This window comes from Mus pahari, chromosome 16, assembly GCF_900095145.1.
Source record: "Mus pahari chromosome 16, PAHARI_EIJ_v1.1, whole genome shotgun sequence".
Taxonomy (NCBI): Eukaryota; Metazoa; Chordata; class Mammalia; order Rodentia; family Muridae; genus Mus; species Mus pahari.
This window is the reverse complement of record NC_034605.1, coordinates 33979131-33995480: the sequence shown is the minus strand read 5'-3', so window position 1 is coordinate 33995480 and position 16350 is coordinate 33979131. Positions and strand designations below refer to the sequence as shown.

The following is a 16350-nucleotide window of genomic DNA, read 5'->3' as shown; positions in this document are numbered from 1 at the left end:
CATGGCCCTGGGGCTCCGTTTGTGCACGCCCCATGGTTATTTCTCAATAAATTTCAATTTTCCTTTATTTTCTCTGTGAGGCCAGAATGACTCATCTATATAGCTTCAGCTATTAGGTTCTCGCTTCTTTCATTTAAGCCACAGTCTATTGCTTTGTTTTTGTCTTCTCGGAGGTAAAATTTCTCTCATAAAAAGTATTTATTTATTATGTATCTTAAATTACCACCTCCCTGCCTTCTGTGGTCTCCTATGTTTCGGGAGAATCCAAGCACAGGGAGACGGCCCGCACATCCCCAGTCGCTCTTGCCAACTGAGCCAGTGATAGTGGATAGTGATGATGTGTCCCTGCCTGCTCTGTGGGCTCTGACGACTTGCCTTGGAGATGGGAAAGGGAAGATGGAGATAACTGTCATTCATTCTTCTCTGAACAAAGGTAGGACGGAGAGCGGGCCGCTAACTAACCTTGCCACATCTGCAAACGTGACGCTTGACTCTTTCCTCTCAAGTGATAGGAAAAATCCAACTCTGAATGGAGCAAGACCTCAATGTTAGACTGGCAGCTCTGAAAGTTCTGGAAGAAAGAGTCGCAAGTGTATATCAGGATGTAGGTTCAGGAAAGGACTCTGGCTGTGTAAGAGTGAGGCCCAGCAATTGGCAAATAGGACCTCATGACAATGGCAAGCTTCTGTAGGGCAAAGGAAACTTTTTAACTGACTGAAGAGGCAGCCTATAAAATGAGAGAACATTTTGTTACCTATACATCTGACAGAGAAGTGATGTCTAGAATACATAAAACCTAAGCATCAAGAAAACAAACAACCTATAGGCTAGATAGATGGCTCAGCGAGGAAAGGCTGACGTGTCTGATGACCTCGGCTTGGTCTAAATGGTGGGAGGAGAGAACTCACAACCCACAAGCCACAGCATTCAGGTTCCCATACACATAACGTAAACACAAACACATATAATGAATAGATTTTAAAAAATGATTTTAAAAAAAGAGAACAGCCCAATTCGAAACTGAGCTAAAGAACTGGTCCCAACATCATCAAAAGAAGAAACTCAGATGTCTGAGAACCATTATTTAGTGTCCAGCATGTTTAGTCCCAGAGAAATGCAAATCAAAACTACTTTATCATTTCAACTTACACCAGCAAAAATGGTTGAGTCTTCCCTAAGATGTAGGGGAAATGACAACAAACATCAGCAAGGGTGTGGGAGAAGAGGAGAACACCCATTCACCGTTGCTGGGACAGCAAACTGCTGCAGTCACTATGGAAACCCGTACATCAGGGTTTCAAAAAACCAGAAACAGGACTGCCCCATGGACGACTCTTTAGATATAGTAAAGGGATTGATGTCCTATTATAGAGATATTTACTTATCTGTGTTCATTCCTGCTCTGATCAAAATAGCTAGAACATCGCTGGTAAGAACTTTAAGACTTTGAAAGAAAAAAACCCGAGGAAGATACTAAAAGATTGGAGAGCTTCCATGTTCATGGTTTGAATGACTCAACATTGTGAAATGGCTGTCCTGTCAAAGGAAGCTGCAGGCCCGATGCAGTCCCAACCAAAAGTCCAGGTACTTTCTTCACAGGCAGAAAAACAATCTCTAAAAAACATATGGGAAGTGCAAAAGACCAGAGATAGCCCAAGATGTCCTGAACAGAAAGAATACTGCAGAGGGCATCATCATACCCAGCTTTAAATTATGTTACAGAGCTATAGTAACAAAAACAACCTGACACTGGCCCAAAGAGTGACCTATAGATCAATGGCATAGAGCAGAGGACCCAAGTGCAACTTTACAGAACCACAGCTATGGTTCTTGACAACATTGGCAAAACATACATTGAGAAAAATCAGAGTCCTCCCCATGGTATGGGAAAACCAAACTGCAATCTGCAGACACACGATAAACCAGGATGTCTACTGCTCGCCCTCACAAAACCCAACCTCAGTTAGATCAATAACACCATTATAAGACCTGAAACCCTGAAACCGAAAGAGAATAAAAGTAGGGAAAACACTTCAACTTATAGGCATGAGCAGGAATTTCTAAATTGGACTGAGGAAGCTGACAAAGACCAGCAGCTGAAATTCGAGGCTTCATGAAACTAAAAAGTGTCTGTAAAGCCAAGGACTAACTGAGTGAATGGGCGAGCCAGAAAATGGGAGAAAATCTTTTGTTGCTATATATCTGATAGAGGATCAACGTCTATAGTAATTAAAAGATAGATGCTTAAACACCAAGACAAAAAAATTAAGAACTGTCTATGAATCTGAACAGAAAATTCTCAAAAGAAGAGATGTGAGTGGTTAATAAAAGCTTTCAAAAGTGTTCAACATCATTAGCAATCAGGGAGATGCAGATTAAAATCATGCTGAGGTTCCACCTCCCTCCAGCCATTATCAACAATGATAAAAATGTTGGCATGGTGGGTTACAGAAGAACACTTTACATTGTTGGTGGGAATGAAACCACATACAGCCACTTTGAAGAATTCTCAAAAAAAAAAAAAAAAAGTAGAAATAGATTGGTTGTTCTGCCAGAAACACAGGCTATCTTGCGAAAGCAGAGGAACACGCAGTGCTGGATGAATTCCGCTAGTGAGACTAGGAAACGAGACAGACTGCGTTCTAATTCCACTGATAGAGAAGGCTCCATCCTGGGTGGCCGTTTCTAAGGGGCTGTCTAACTCTTGCTGTGAGGGGCTGGAGATGGGGCAGCTAAAAGGACTCAGCTTGCGCTGAGCTCTCAGAGTGGGCACCGTTAGAGGATCTTGGGTGAGCAAGCCTGAGAGAGGGGTTCTCAGTAGTGGATGTACAGCTAGGCAGGCAGGCAACGGACTGATGCGTAGGCATTGAAGCCGACTCCTGCTTGTATTGCTGTCCTCTACTTCGCTTGAACACCCCACCAGATCGCCACTAACTTTCAGTAGATACTGTGACAGCAAAAGGTTTTCAGGATCCCGGCAGTCGGCATGCCTAGATTTTTCACATCCACCTTCCTGTCCCTTACCCTCTGTAAATGTGTCGCAGACTTTTAAAAAAAGTCCTCCCAATGGTCTTGACTTCTCTTTTTAAATGAACCTTTTCATTAAAATATGGTTTCTATTTTTAACTTACCATCAAGTTAGTGAAGCTCACTGGAATATGGTTTTTGAACTTCTTTTCTATTTGAAGTAATAGAAATTACTGGGAGATGATTTTTGAGATTATTGGGAGATGATTTTGTTGCGGTTGCACTTCTGCCATCTAGTGGACAACTAGTGAATCCATCAAATCCTTGGGTCATCAACCGATTCTTTTTAAATTATGAGCATGGTCATAGATATGTGAACGCCTTATTTTCTCCATGGAACAATATTTTCTTTGAATATGTGTAATCTACTACAAATTGATATTTTGCTCTGTGCTTTTAAAGATGCTTTATATTATAACCTGAATACATATAATTCCATTTTGAAAATTGAAGTTGGCAAAATACTTTCCAACATTAGCACAATACATTCTAATTATGGGAGATGCCAATGTGAATGTAGTATATCAGTCAGAGCATGACTCCTGCCTTTTTTATTGCCCAGCTGCTCCAGCCAAGATATTGCGTCTCACTTGCTAGCCGCTTTCCATAGCCTGGTGTTCAGAAAGTCTTAGACCACATCATTTATAACTTAGCTCCTTCCATATTTCCAAATTGTTCTTAGGACAATGTTCTAAGTACTGTACATGAATTCCAAGCTTTGCCTAATACGGTCCTCGTCCCCACCCCCAAGCCTAACAGGCCTATCTTCCATCAACTCTCTGAGAGCCATTCTTCCTGGCTTTCTTCTTACACCTTAGTAACAAAAGCCCTGAAAGATAGCTCTGCTGTTTGTCACCATGTCACTGCCCACGTGATGACATTTCATGAGAACCTCTTCCTCAAGTCAGAAATGTTTCTTACGTGTTCATTCTGTAAGCCTCCTCCTTATCTGTTTATGGAAAACCCCTAGTTACTAATTAACTGATTACTGTGCTGTCTAATGTCTGTTTTAGCTAGTGTCCTGTGTACCTAATGAGGTCAGGACTGTATGTATTTCAGTTGTTACGTACACCCTTGACAAGCTGCAGACAGTTCATTGCATAGCTCGAGTGATCAGAGATAGAAACGTAGACAAAGGTGGTGTCTTTTCCTCTAGACTGTTGCTCAGTCTTCCACTTTCCTTTATAATTTTCTTACTCATAAGACTCCCATTATAACCAGTGCACTCTGCCAGTGTTAACCAGTTCCCCCCAAAGAGTTTCTCAACGGCTAAGCACAACACCCCTTGAACGTGGCTTGCTCATTGGGTTGTTCGCGCTGCTTCCTACCCACCCCAAAGCAGATAATCTGTCACTTTTTGCTGTTTTAATGGCATATTTTTTTGTGATAAGGTTTTAAAGGTCTAAGTGGTTTAATAGGCCTAAAAGTTTAAAAGAATGATCAAGGTCTTGCAAAGCCTTCAACCTAACAAAATGAAGGACTCAAATGTGACAAGAAATGAACCAGAGACAGTGAGGTCAGGGTCCCAGCGTTCTCTGCACACAGATATTCCTGGATGTAGCTGGCAATGAACTTGACTGCGTACGTCATCATCTTAAGAGTAAGCAGATCTGGAATGCAGGAAGCATAAAGACATATTGGCCATCATGCTGGAGTTCAAAGGCTAAGGGATATGACCTTCCTAAATCCAGACTTCCGAGCCCCCCAGAGGCAGGCCTGAGATGAGCAGAAGGCAGGGGCAAACACCTTTAAAATTAGGAGAGAGATTTTACGAGTCACCAACTTCCATTTGCAGTTATTCATGTTTTATTCCGCAAAATACATGGTTAGTCTAACTTTCTCACCAGCTGGGAAAGGAAATGACTCGTGGCTATTTAAACAAATGAGTCCAATTTTACCAACAGCTCTAACTTCTGGGAATGATTTCCTGCTACCCCAGGAAGTATGTTCTTATAAAGCAGACTGCTCAATGTTACTCATCTGAGTACTACAGTATATGTATAGCTTATAGCTTGTTCAGTGTGTCTCCTAGGAGAGTAGGGACAGTTGAAGAACGAGGGAGCAGGACTCTGCGCCTTGCAGACTCTTGAAAGCTACCATTCCGCAGTTTAAAGTCAGGGATGGGCTGCACCCCTCCCCATGCTGGGGACTAATCCCAGTGCCTTATGTATGTTAGGCAAGTACCCTACCACTGAAAAACCCTGCCCATGACCCAGGCCTTTGGACTTCCTTTTTTTTTTTTTTTTTTTTTTTTTTAACAAATCTTAAATGTCCTATATTTAGCCTTCATTCCGATATGAATTCATTCACTAACAGCTTGTCGTCACTAACTTAATATGTATTTATTCATTTGTGAAGACAAAAATCAGAGTATGAAAGAAAGCAGTTGGTAGAGAGGAAAGCTCTGGCCCACCATCACCAGCAAAGCTCCAAGCAAGGCCAGGCAACCTCCAACAGTTACAATGGGAGCCAATAATGCGCATGCTAAACAAATGACCAACCAAGGCTTCAGGCTGTAGGGCAAAAGGATCACTGAGCTTCTCACCTTCCTTCCAGTTCTGGCCCTACTTCTCCCCCTGGAAATACACTCTTCATAAGCCGGCTCTGTTTATGGGACTTTCTACTTGCTCTGGTCCAGTTTCCCATTTTGGGACACACCACAAGGAAATCTGGGCAGGCACTACATTGATGAGCCAGTTATGTTTTTAATGTCTTAAAACTTTCTACTTAATCTATTTTTTTCCCCTCCCTCCCTTCCTTCTTTTGTTTTCTCCCTTTACTTTTCCTGAGACATGTGGAAATGGCTGGCCCAACACATGCAGAATTCCAGTCCCTGGGAACACAAGTTGCAGTAGTGGCAGGGCTCATGCTAAGGCCACAAAGTACACATGGTACTGAGTCCACTGGGACACACACTTCGGCAATGGTTGGGCGTGTGCCGAGGTAGGCAAGATGATGGTGCTTATGTAGAGCCATCTATAATTGTGTCAGCCAAGATAATCACATATATGGTTATAAGGCTGTGATGGTACCGGCTAACATGCTAATGTCTATGTGGTAGCAGCCATGGAAATGACACCCACATGGCAGTGTCTCTCACTAGTCTCCTGGGGCCAGGAATTTTATGCTTGGGAATGGGACAAGTTCCTAATCTCCCTTGCAATTGACCAGTTTGGGCTTTGCTGTGGATTTAATGATCCAGACAAAGAAAGGGAAGTGATTGGTGCCCACTGGAGGAGCCCTGCCCCAGCCCAGAAATTTGAAAGTCCCACAGAACAGGTCCCTTCAGAGGCGAAGCCTTCCAGGCCTTTGTCCCAAGAGGAGGAAGAGCAAGTCTGCTGCCCTCAATGTTTAACTGCAAAGTACCTTAGTCTATCCTGTCTTGATTCCCTGTCCAACTGCCAACCAGAGATCTACCTAACTCATGGGGCTACTGACATGGGGCTAAACATGTGGGGTTCATCTGGCCCCTATCTTGAGCACCACCACTTCCCGATGCGACTCCATGCTTCCTGCTTCCAACCCCACTCTCTTCCTCCTCACTGTTCTTGACAATCCTTCTGAACTTGCTGTGTACGTCTCTGCCAACATTCATGTCTCCCTGCCTTACTTATCTCTGGCGTGCCATATCTTCCCTGTTCACTGACTCTAGACGATTCCATCTCTGAGCTATGGCTTTAGTCTCCCAGGTAGTAAGACATATATCCCAGTAACATATCTCGCCCCCCACGTACACCTTAAACCTGGATAGCAATAGAAAACAGAACTTAGAGCCGTTCTGGAGGCCTCTCAACTTCTTAGGAGAGGGACCTTCTGTCACTTAAGTCAAAGAAGCAAGCTGCATTAGGAGCCTTATGTTCTGTTCTAGGGCCATGGTCTAGAGAGAACTGACCCAAGCAATTGCTTCAAAGCTCAGATAGATGATTAATATTCACCTCCCCCAAAGGCGGGGACTCAAACCACTATTTGTAGCTCCATGGTAGAACACACTCAAGGGCTCCAGTGATATCTGATTGCTGATGGGACCCGTTAGAGCTAAAGACTCCCAGTGACTGAGAGGTGGGTCCTTCTCTACTCTACAACCCCAGACCCCCATTTCCTATTCCTCCCCTTAGGTGATTCAGTTCCCTCAGACTCTCAGCTGCTGTGCACCCTGAAGGGACTAAGTAAATGTCTTAGTTAGGATTTCTATTGCTGCGAAGAAACACCATGACCACTGCACGTCTTACAAAGGAAAACATGTAATTGGGCCTGGCTCACAGTTTCAAAGGTTTGGTTCGTTATCACCCTAGCAGGAAGCATGGTGGCATGCAGGTAGACATGGTGCTGGAGAAGGAGCAGAAGCGACTATTTCCGGATCTGCAGGCAGCAGGAAGTGAACTTGCTTAAGCTTCTGAAACCTCAAAGCCTGTATCCCCTAGTGACACACTTCCTCCAACACAGCCACACTCATTCCAACAAGACCATACCTCTCTATGGGTCTATGGGGGTATTTTTTTTCAAACCACTAGAGTCCATCTCATGGTTCCCATAGGCTTGTAGCCATATCATAGTGCAAAATGCATTAGTCCAACTTCAAAAGATCCTGTAGTCTATAATAGTCTCAAACTTGTATAAAAGTACAAAGTTCCAGATTCATGGAAATCTCTTAATTGTAAACCCTGTAAAATCAAAGTGAAAAACTTCTGACTTAGGGTTTTCTTGATGTGAAGAAACACTATGAAAGAAACATTTCATTGGGGCTGGCTTACAGTTTCAGGGGTTTAGTCCGTTATCATCATGGCAGGAAGCATGGCAGCATGCAGGCAGACATGGTGCGGGAGAGGCAGCAGGAAGAGGACACACAGTTCCTCTAGCAAGGCCACGCCTTATCCAGCAAGGCCACACCTACTTCAGCAAGGCCACACCCACTCCAGCAAGGCCACATCTCCTAATAGTGCCACTTCCTATGGGCCTATTCAAACTACCACAGAAAGTTCAACAACAGTTTTTGTTTGTTTTTAAATCAGGTTAGCGCTCTACCCATTCTCCTGTTTATTTGTAACTCATGGAAAGACGATCACCTCAGACTACACAGCAAGCTTCCCCACTTGCCCTTTGTCTTCACCAGATGATCCTCAGATCTCAAACATGCGGAGATGCAAACTTTCTCCCTTAATTAACTACAAATAAACTCTAGCATTTGTGGTGATTGTTTTTCTGTCATTATTTATGTGTCACTTTGTACCTAAAATAGCAAAGAACAAAACTCCATCTGTTCCTGGAATTCCCCAAAATAACCAAGTAACAAAATCTGTGGCTACTCTTACTCTAAAATGTCTACCCTCAACATGCCTAATACGAAATGCATGTGTGCATATGAGTATTTGCGATGAATTTTGGGGCTACATCAGTATACAGAAGTTGTTGAGTCTGTATTGTTTTTCTTTTAAAACATAGTTAGCGGAACTGTAGGAATTCTACAGTTAACTCTAAAATTTAATGAAAAAAAGAGAGCCTGATTGTACAGTAACGTATCTCAGGCCTAACTAAAGTGTTTGCCTGCACAGGAACTCATTTTCAGTCTCCTTCCTGGTGTCATGATTTGGGGCTGGTGCTTTCAAATGTTACCTCTGGAAACCAAAGTTGACTTATAAGAGATAGAATGATTAATGACAAAGATGTAAAATAAAATATGATGTTTATTTGTCTTATAATTTAGATTTAAATATGTGTTCAAGGATATGGTAAATACATACTTCTTAGGTACCCTTACATTCCTTAAAACCTATTGAAATGTATTTGGAGGTTTACTAAGTATGTCTCATAAAACATTAAAACACTCTGAATAATACATCATTGAGATGTCTGATCTATTGAATCAAGTGTTTTAAACAGGCACTAAACATCCAAAGTATTTTATTGAAAGTCCAATTTGTTTATTTAAAACATTCATTGAATCATAAGATAAACACTTTGTTAAGCTATAAAATTATATTAGCTACAAAAATTTTGATAAAAATGTCCTCAGATTATAGAAATTAAAGCATTCTATTTTTAATACTCAAGACAAAATATTAGGAGGGCAGAAATATACTTTATCTTAGTTACACCCTCTAAGTAAAGCATATTTAAAAGTCATCTTGTTAGGTTAATTAGTATAGCTTTCTGTTCCAAGAATACTCTTAATATACAAAGGATGCATGTGAAATTATATATATGTTATATATATGGTTGTCAGACGTCTTTGTTAGTTTCTTTTTCATAGTGGAATTACATAATATACAATTCTAATAACTGGTGACACACACAGGCAGGCTGGCAAAAGTGGAGGCCCAGCCTAAGGCACACGCCTCTGACTTCAAGACCATATTTATACAAACCCCGTTGTTCACTTTGGTTTCTCTGGATACCCATTGCAGCCATTCTGTGCTAATTAACAACCCCCAGACATTCCCCGTCCACCATCTTGGGCCTTCCCAGTGATCCATATCAGTGCCGTGATGTCAAAACATAAACTGGACCATATATCTCCTGTGGCCTGCAATAGTTTTGTTGGAAATAATGAATCTAAAATAGAAGTTAACTTCTAATCTCACTTCTGTGGTTCTCCACGAAGGAGTTAAGACAGGGACAGTCCAAAATGACTCATAGAAAGTGATTACAGACACTAGAAAACATTCAATTGATAACCTTAGCCCTGAAATAATATATTTTCAAACAGATAATGACTTACTTTCTCGGAAAGGCTGAAGGTTATATCCTAAATGGGCAACACTTATTGTAGCAATGGGTGACCAGGGCACTGGAAAGAAACGGCCTTCAGGGGCTGCCATGGTTCCTTTCTCTTGGCTGTCCACGTGACTGGATCTGCACTGAGAGGTAAGCTACTGGGCACAGCTTCCAGGTATTGTCTTGCCAGGTTACTTGAAGTTGGAAGATGCGGCCTGAATGTGGGTGACCCCTTCAGGCCAGATAAAAGGAGGTCCAGGGGGAGAGCCTTGGATTTTGACTCCTTTCCTTCATTTACCCTGGTGCTCTAATAAACTCCTTTGCTGCTATCAGAATCCAGCTTCATCAGGCTTTCCATGTGGACAGAAGTCAAGTGTTCCCTCTAGCTCTGGGGCTGGGCTGCCCTTCCCCCAGAGGCACTTCCCTATGTAATCCAAACATTTGGTTAGCCACCCATTTTGTATCTTTGGCCTCCAGGCTGCAGCGTCCGGCTCCCTTCTCTCCCTTCCTCTCCCTCTCTCTTTACATTGCCTAGCTCAGTCTGGTCATGTCCATGCTGGGCTCTCCCAGATGTGTCTGTCTCTGGCTGTGCTCTCCCTTTATTTACAATAAACTCTTTCTTCTACCGTACCTAGAGGCAGACATACCTTCCCTTTTATTTCTTCTTCTTCTTCTTTTTCCATTCAAAAACCAACTCCGTTTTTTGGCAGAAAGGATCGTTGTGAAGTAGCTCCTGCCTCCTCCCACCCCCCCCCCCGAAACCAGGCAGCCTGACCTTGCTTCTGAGCCACTTGCTGCCCCCACACCCCAGCTCTCTTTACCTCCGGTGCTTTGAGCGCCTTTCTCCCCATTTTACCCTTTTTGATTACACAGAACATGTCTACCGCTCTTTCAGGTTCTATTTACCGCTGTCTTCTTTTTGAATCTGCCCCTGTCTGTCTTTAAGAGCAATGGCTTCTCACCTTCCAGAGGATTCATGCTTCTGTCTGAGTTCCCAGTGAGTCAGGATAGAGAAATAACATTAAGAGGGGTAGGGGAAGGGGAAGGAGCCCTTCACAGTGGAATCTATTTGGTCTCTCCTGCTAATAAGGTCGCAGTGCAAGGAAACCTCAAACAAAGATGACAAGAAAAATTGCCTTTAAAAATTGATAGGCTTTTTGTTCCCACTTAGACCCAGAGAAAGCTGAAATTTCAGGGTTTGACCCTCCTCACTCATGTGTCAATTGTGACAACACTCTCAAGTTTGATTACACAGAAAAACTGATCTTTAACCTTGTTGTAATTAGAGTCTTTGAGTGATGTTAAAAATTGGGGGTGAAGGTTTGGGGGTAAGGGTTTGGGGTATGGATATCAAACATTAGAGATGTAATTTAAAAATTACAACAAAAATTCTACACAGACCCATTTTCAACATGCCTAAAGTCTCTCCTTTGGCAATTCCAAACTCATACTTTGGTCTGTCTTATTCTTTCCTGGATATTTTAATCCCTATGCTTAGGACCTGTCTTAGTTATAAAAGAAAACACTCTTATAAAAGAAAACACTCAATTTGGGACTGGCTTATGGTTTCATAGGTTTAGTTTATTATCATGGCTGGAAATATGGTGGCATGCAAGCAGATGTACTGGAGATGAAGCTGAGAGTTCTACATCTTTATCTGTAGGCAGCAGGAGACTGTACACTTGGTGGAGCCCAAGCATAGGAGACCTCAAAGCCCACCCCTACAGTGACACCCTTCCTCCAACAAGGCCATACTTACTCCAAGCATGGCCACATCTCCTAATAGTGCCTCTCCTTTTGGGCCAAGCACTCAAACACATGAGTCTATGGGGGCCTATTGAAAGCATCTATGCAAACCACTACAAGACCTATGTTTCAAAGACCTATAAATTATTATTTTTTTAAAAAAATCTGTGAATGACTTTTAATAGATTTCAACTTTGATTCATAATGGATTGCCCTAAAAATTCTTTCTTTGTGGTAAAGAATGTACACAAATCTTAGGATTGCCTAGAAACCCTTAAACTGCCACTTGAGGCAGCATGGAGCTGTGGTTGATGTCCCTGCTCCCACTGATCCTGTCACTCTGCACAGGAACCACATACTGTGATACCTATTTTCTCATAAGGTGAGCTCCCTGAGGGAAGGGATACTTGGCTCCTATTCATTGGTTTTGGCTTTTGAAATAAGGTCTTGCTTTGTAGCCTTGTCCTTGAACTCAAAATGATGCTCTTCCTCCTCTGTGTTAGCATGACAAGTGTGAATCACCCGGACTAGCTTAGCTAGTCATTTTATATCTTCAGCAGATTGTTTAGCATTTAGCGGAGGTTGGGTAACTGAACCCTGTACTGACACCTAGGCTTGTTATAAATGGACAAGATTTGGGGGTGAACACACAGAGCGCTGAACTTTGCAAATGAGGAGATGGACCCCTTCTGGGTAGAGATTTGGGATAATATTGCCAGTTAAACCTTTTCATTCCATTGTAGTTGATGGTTGTCATTGACGTAGACATTGGCATTTTCTGTGCACTTTGCTCAATCCCGTTGCTTAAAGTAGGGATGTTTGTGAACGCTTTCTTTGAACCCCTCTAAAATCAAGAGATAGGACGTCAAAACATAATCATTAACTAAAACACACATTAAATTCCAATTATTTAGTGAAAAATCCCTGGACTCAGCATGTGTCTTTTATTTGAAAGAATTCAAATCATCTCACAAATGGTACACATTTATCTTCTTAATATTATCTCTGACAGAAATTCTTTCAAATTGTTTCGTCTCATTACCACAAGTTGCTCTATCAGAATGGAATGCCATGCGGGGCATCACACCCACTGGGAATGTTCTTACTCAGCAAGATGGTGGGTCCTTGCCAAGAACCATAGATAGAAAGGTGAGTCTCTGCTGGGCTGCCTTTCTGTAAAAGGGGACCAAGGGGGAGCAGTAATGTCACAGAGAACAAGGTCTATGCTGTGAAACTCCAGTCAAGAGCACTTCTTTTAGAGCCTGCTAATCTCCTCAAGGAAGAAGCCACCTATTCCTGTAGGATCAAATTAATAACATTTCCATAAGATATATGCATGATGTCCTGTAAAAGCTGTTTTATTAGAGCTTTGTAGATAAGACAACTTGGCCCATGTGTCTCCACAAGAGGCTGACTTCAGCTAGAACTTTTTTCCTTTAAACCCTGTGTTCAGTTTTACTTCTTGTGGCCTGAAACTCTTCAAAAGAAGCATTGATAGGATGTTTGTCCAACTGTGTAGAACAGAAGAGAGAGAAATGTAAATCAGCTTAGATAAAACTTTACTTCTAGACAAGGCCAAACATGACCAGCTTTTATTAATATTTGGATATGAATTTTCTACCAGGACTTATGCGTGTTTTTTTTTTTTGTATGTTTTCTTCAAGAGATCTTGGGTTTGGTCATAGAGCAAAAGGCCAAGAGAGTCTAAAATGTCATATTTAACTCAAGCTCAAGAGATGAAGGACGGGACATTGCCATATTCCCTGTGCTGTGGCCTCTGTCTGCCCCATTATGAGTAAGAGGAAAAGTGTTTCTCCCATGACCTCTGATCTTCATTTTCCAGGTAGCATAAACGGAAACACCTGCTAGTTACAATGCAGGTCATATACATTGTCATGAAGCAAGGGCTGTGCTCCATCATATGCTGCCTGGGAATGAATGTCAGTGCAAATGGTCTGTATTCTGACTTTCCACACTATATTAGGACAAGAGGCTGCCATTCCCTGTCTTCTAGAGATCTGTTATTACAGTCGAGGAAAGACAGAAATTCCCCCCTCCAAGGATGAAGCATGAAACAACTTGGAGGAATTCCCTTTAGAACTTCAAACTTGAAGTCCGAGTTCAGTCCCACTAGTGAGTGAGCCTGTGATAATGGGAATCACAAAATGATACTTAACTGTAGTTTTCTTTCCTTCTGTCCTATGATAATGTATCAAGGGACCAATGAGGAACTTGATGTTTATATTTTCGGTGGTAAAGCAAGCACTGAGACTTAAGTAAGCCTTGGAGACTGGGGGTCAAAAAATTGGTTCTGAGAAAGAGGAAGCCCTGGAGATGGAGTGGGGGAGGGAATCGGGGAGACATGCATCCAGAGGGCTGTGCCAGCCATTTCCGGAGGGCTTGTGGCTGTATGGGAATGCTTTCATTGATACGGACCAAATTTTTTCTTTGGTTAATCTGAATATAATTCTCCAGCTCTTTAAGATGCAAGGGGACTGAGAATTGTGAGTGATCTGAATTTGTGACAGAGAATCTCCATTGAGAGTCCCCTCTCTCCCAAATAAAATTTAAAAATAACCACTGTGGAAATGGCAGTCCTTGGTTGCTGAGCTCTGTGCAACATCAATACGGTTTGTGAGGAGGGCATAAGGTCAGAAAACCAAGAGCCTCTAGCCCCGCATGTGACCATTCCTTGGAGTTTTTCAACCTTAGCTCTCTTGACATCTTGGGTTAAATTATTCTTCTTTATATGTGACAAACTGTTCTACATATTGTAGTAGCAGAAATGCCCTCCAAAACATCAGTAAACTTCTGCCTTGGGTGAGAGTATAGAATAACATTATTGAAAGTGAAATAAGATATAATTATGGCAAATAAGAGTATATCTTAGGAGAAAAATGTAGAGCACAGGAGACTTACAGGAGTTTTCTACTAGTGTCGTTAGAGGTATTTCCTTATAAGTTGGTTCAATCTTAGAGAGGGATTATAAAATTTAGCATAAAATACTGAATGTTCAAGAATACTTAAATTCCAGGTAAATTATGAACACTGTTTCAGAATGCCTGCCTCAAAATATTTGAGATGATGTTACAAGAAAAATTATTTGTTGCTTTTCTGAAATCGGAAGTAAACTTAGAGATCTGTATTACAATTGGACCACATCACTGGCTCCAGGATTCCCTGTGACACTCAATTTGCTCTGACATTCACACTACAAGCTGGTCACTTTATGAATTAAGTTCACCCTCCTTCTTTCTCACTAAGAGGATGCTAAACAAACTGACGGCTTTCTACTCCCCCCATCTTCATTTTTCAGCCTTAATTTTCCTCTGCCTCACACATTTGACGTGGTGTTTTGAATGAAAATGGCACCGTAAGTTCATAAGGAGTGGCACTGTTAAGGAGGTGAGACCTTGTTCGAGTAGGTGTGGCGTTTTTGGAAGAAGTGTGTCACTGGGAGTGGGCTTTGCTCACGCCAGGCCCAGTGTCTCTCTCGTGTCCTGCTGCCTGCCAATCCAGAGGCAGAGCTCTTGGTTCCTTCTCCAGCACCATGTCTGCCTGCATGCTGCCATGCTTCCAGCCATGACAGTAATGGACTAAACTCTTGAAACTGTAAGCTACCTCCAGCTAAATGCTTTCCTTTATAAGAGTTGCTGTGGTCATAGTGTCTCTTCATGGCAATAGACCCTCAGCTAAGATACTTGCTGTTCGCTGGGTCTTGCTCTTCCTTACTTCAGGTCTCCTCTCTATCATCTTTGTAGTGCAGCTTCAGTACATCGTTTCCTTTTCTTACAACCGTGTGTAATTAAAAATCACCAAGTATGCGCTTCTTTTACTTAGTTCCCAGTATCTGAATCTTAACCATTTCAACATGACCCTGAGTTCTCGATGGCAGGAGCCTTTAAGAACTCTTAGTAAATCTCAGTAAAATTTCTGGCAAGCTGTGTTCTCACAAAACTTAGTGGTGCATTCTATTTCTTCCACTCTTGGCATTCCTAGGTTGTCTGTAGAGTGGAGGCCTCCTGAACTTCCCTTTGTCCACATTAGAATGTCTACTGCTATTGCCCTTGTTCAGCTCCTGATGAGGCAGTCATGTTAGTGAGACTTTACAGATGTAGCTTCTCTTATTACCCGGAGGCACAATTCCACAGCAAACTACTTGATCCTCAGGCTTTTGCAATCTTTCCGCCCCCTCTTCTGCGATGATCCCTGAGCCTTAGGTGCAAGAGTTGTTTGGCAGAAGTATCCAATGGGACCAGGCTCCACGACTCTGGACTTTGATTGGTTGTGGTTTTCCGTGATGGTTTCCATCTGTTGCAAAGAGAAGCTTCTTCGAACGAGAGTGATTTTTTCTTTCCTTTCTAATAAGGTGCAATTTAAATAAACAGACTGTGTGCCCCAGCCTCCCTCCTCTCCTCTGGTGGCCTGAGATGTAGGCCGGAAATCAGAGCTGACCTCATGGGCCTCTCAGGCAGTAAGAGTATGCGCTCCCAGTGGGAACACGTACAGGCAAAACACAGACCGAGGGATCTGCTTTTATTTTTTTGGATACAAATACGGAAAATTAAAAAAAAATTAAAGTATTCAGCCAGCTATTAGCTATGAGTTTTCTAAGAGACTGGGCTGGTTTTCTGTTTTGCCTTTTCTCATGACATATTTACAGTATTACATATTTTATTTGGCCTCTAATGGATTGAACCTAGAAGCACAAAACAACAGTTTACAGTTTTTAAAGTGAATGTGTGTATTTAAAGAAGCCATATTTTTATGTCATTGTTAAGAGGAATATAAATATACATAGACACAGATATGGATAGATAGAGGTGTGTGTGTCTGTGTTTGTGTGTGTGTGTGTGTGTGTGTGTG

The 16350-nt window shown here is 42.1% G+C and overlaps 1 pseudogene; it reads left to right on the top strand.

Moving 5' to 3' along the window:
* The first annotated feature begins 249 nt into the window (after positions 1-249).
* Positions 250-16350, top strand: part of LOC110334305 — a 96483-nt pseudogene continuing 80382 nt past the window's right edge.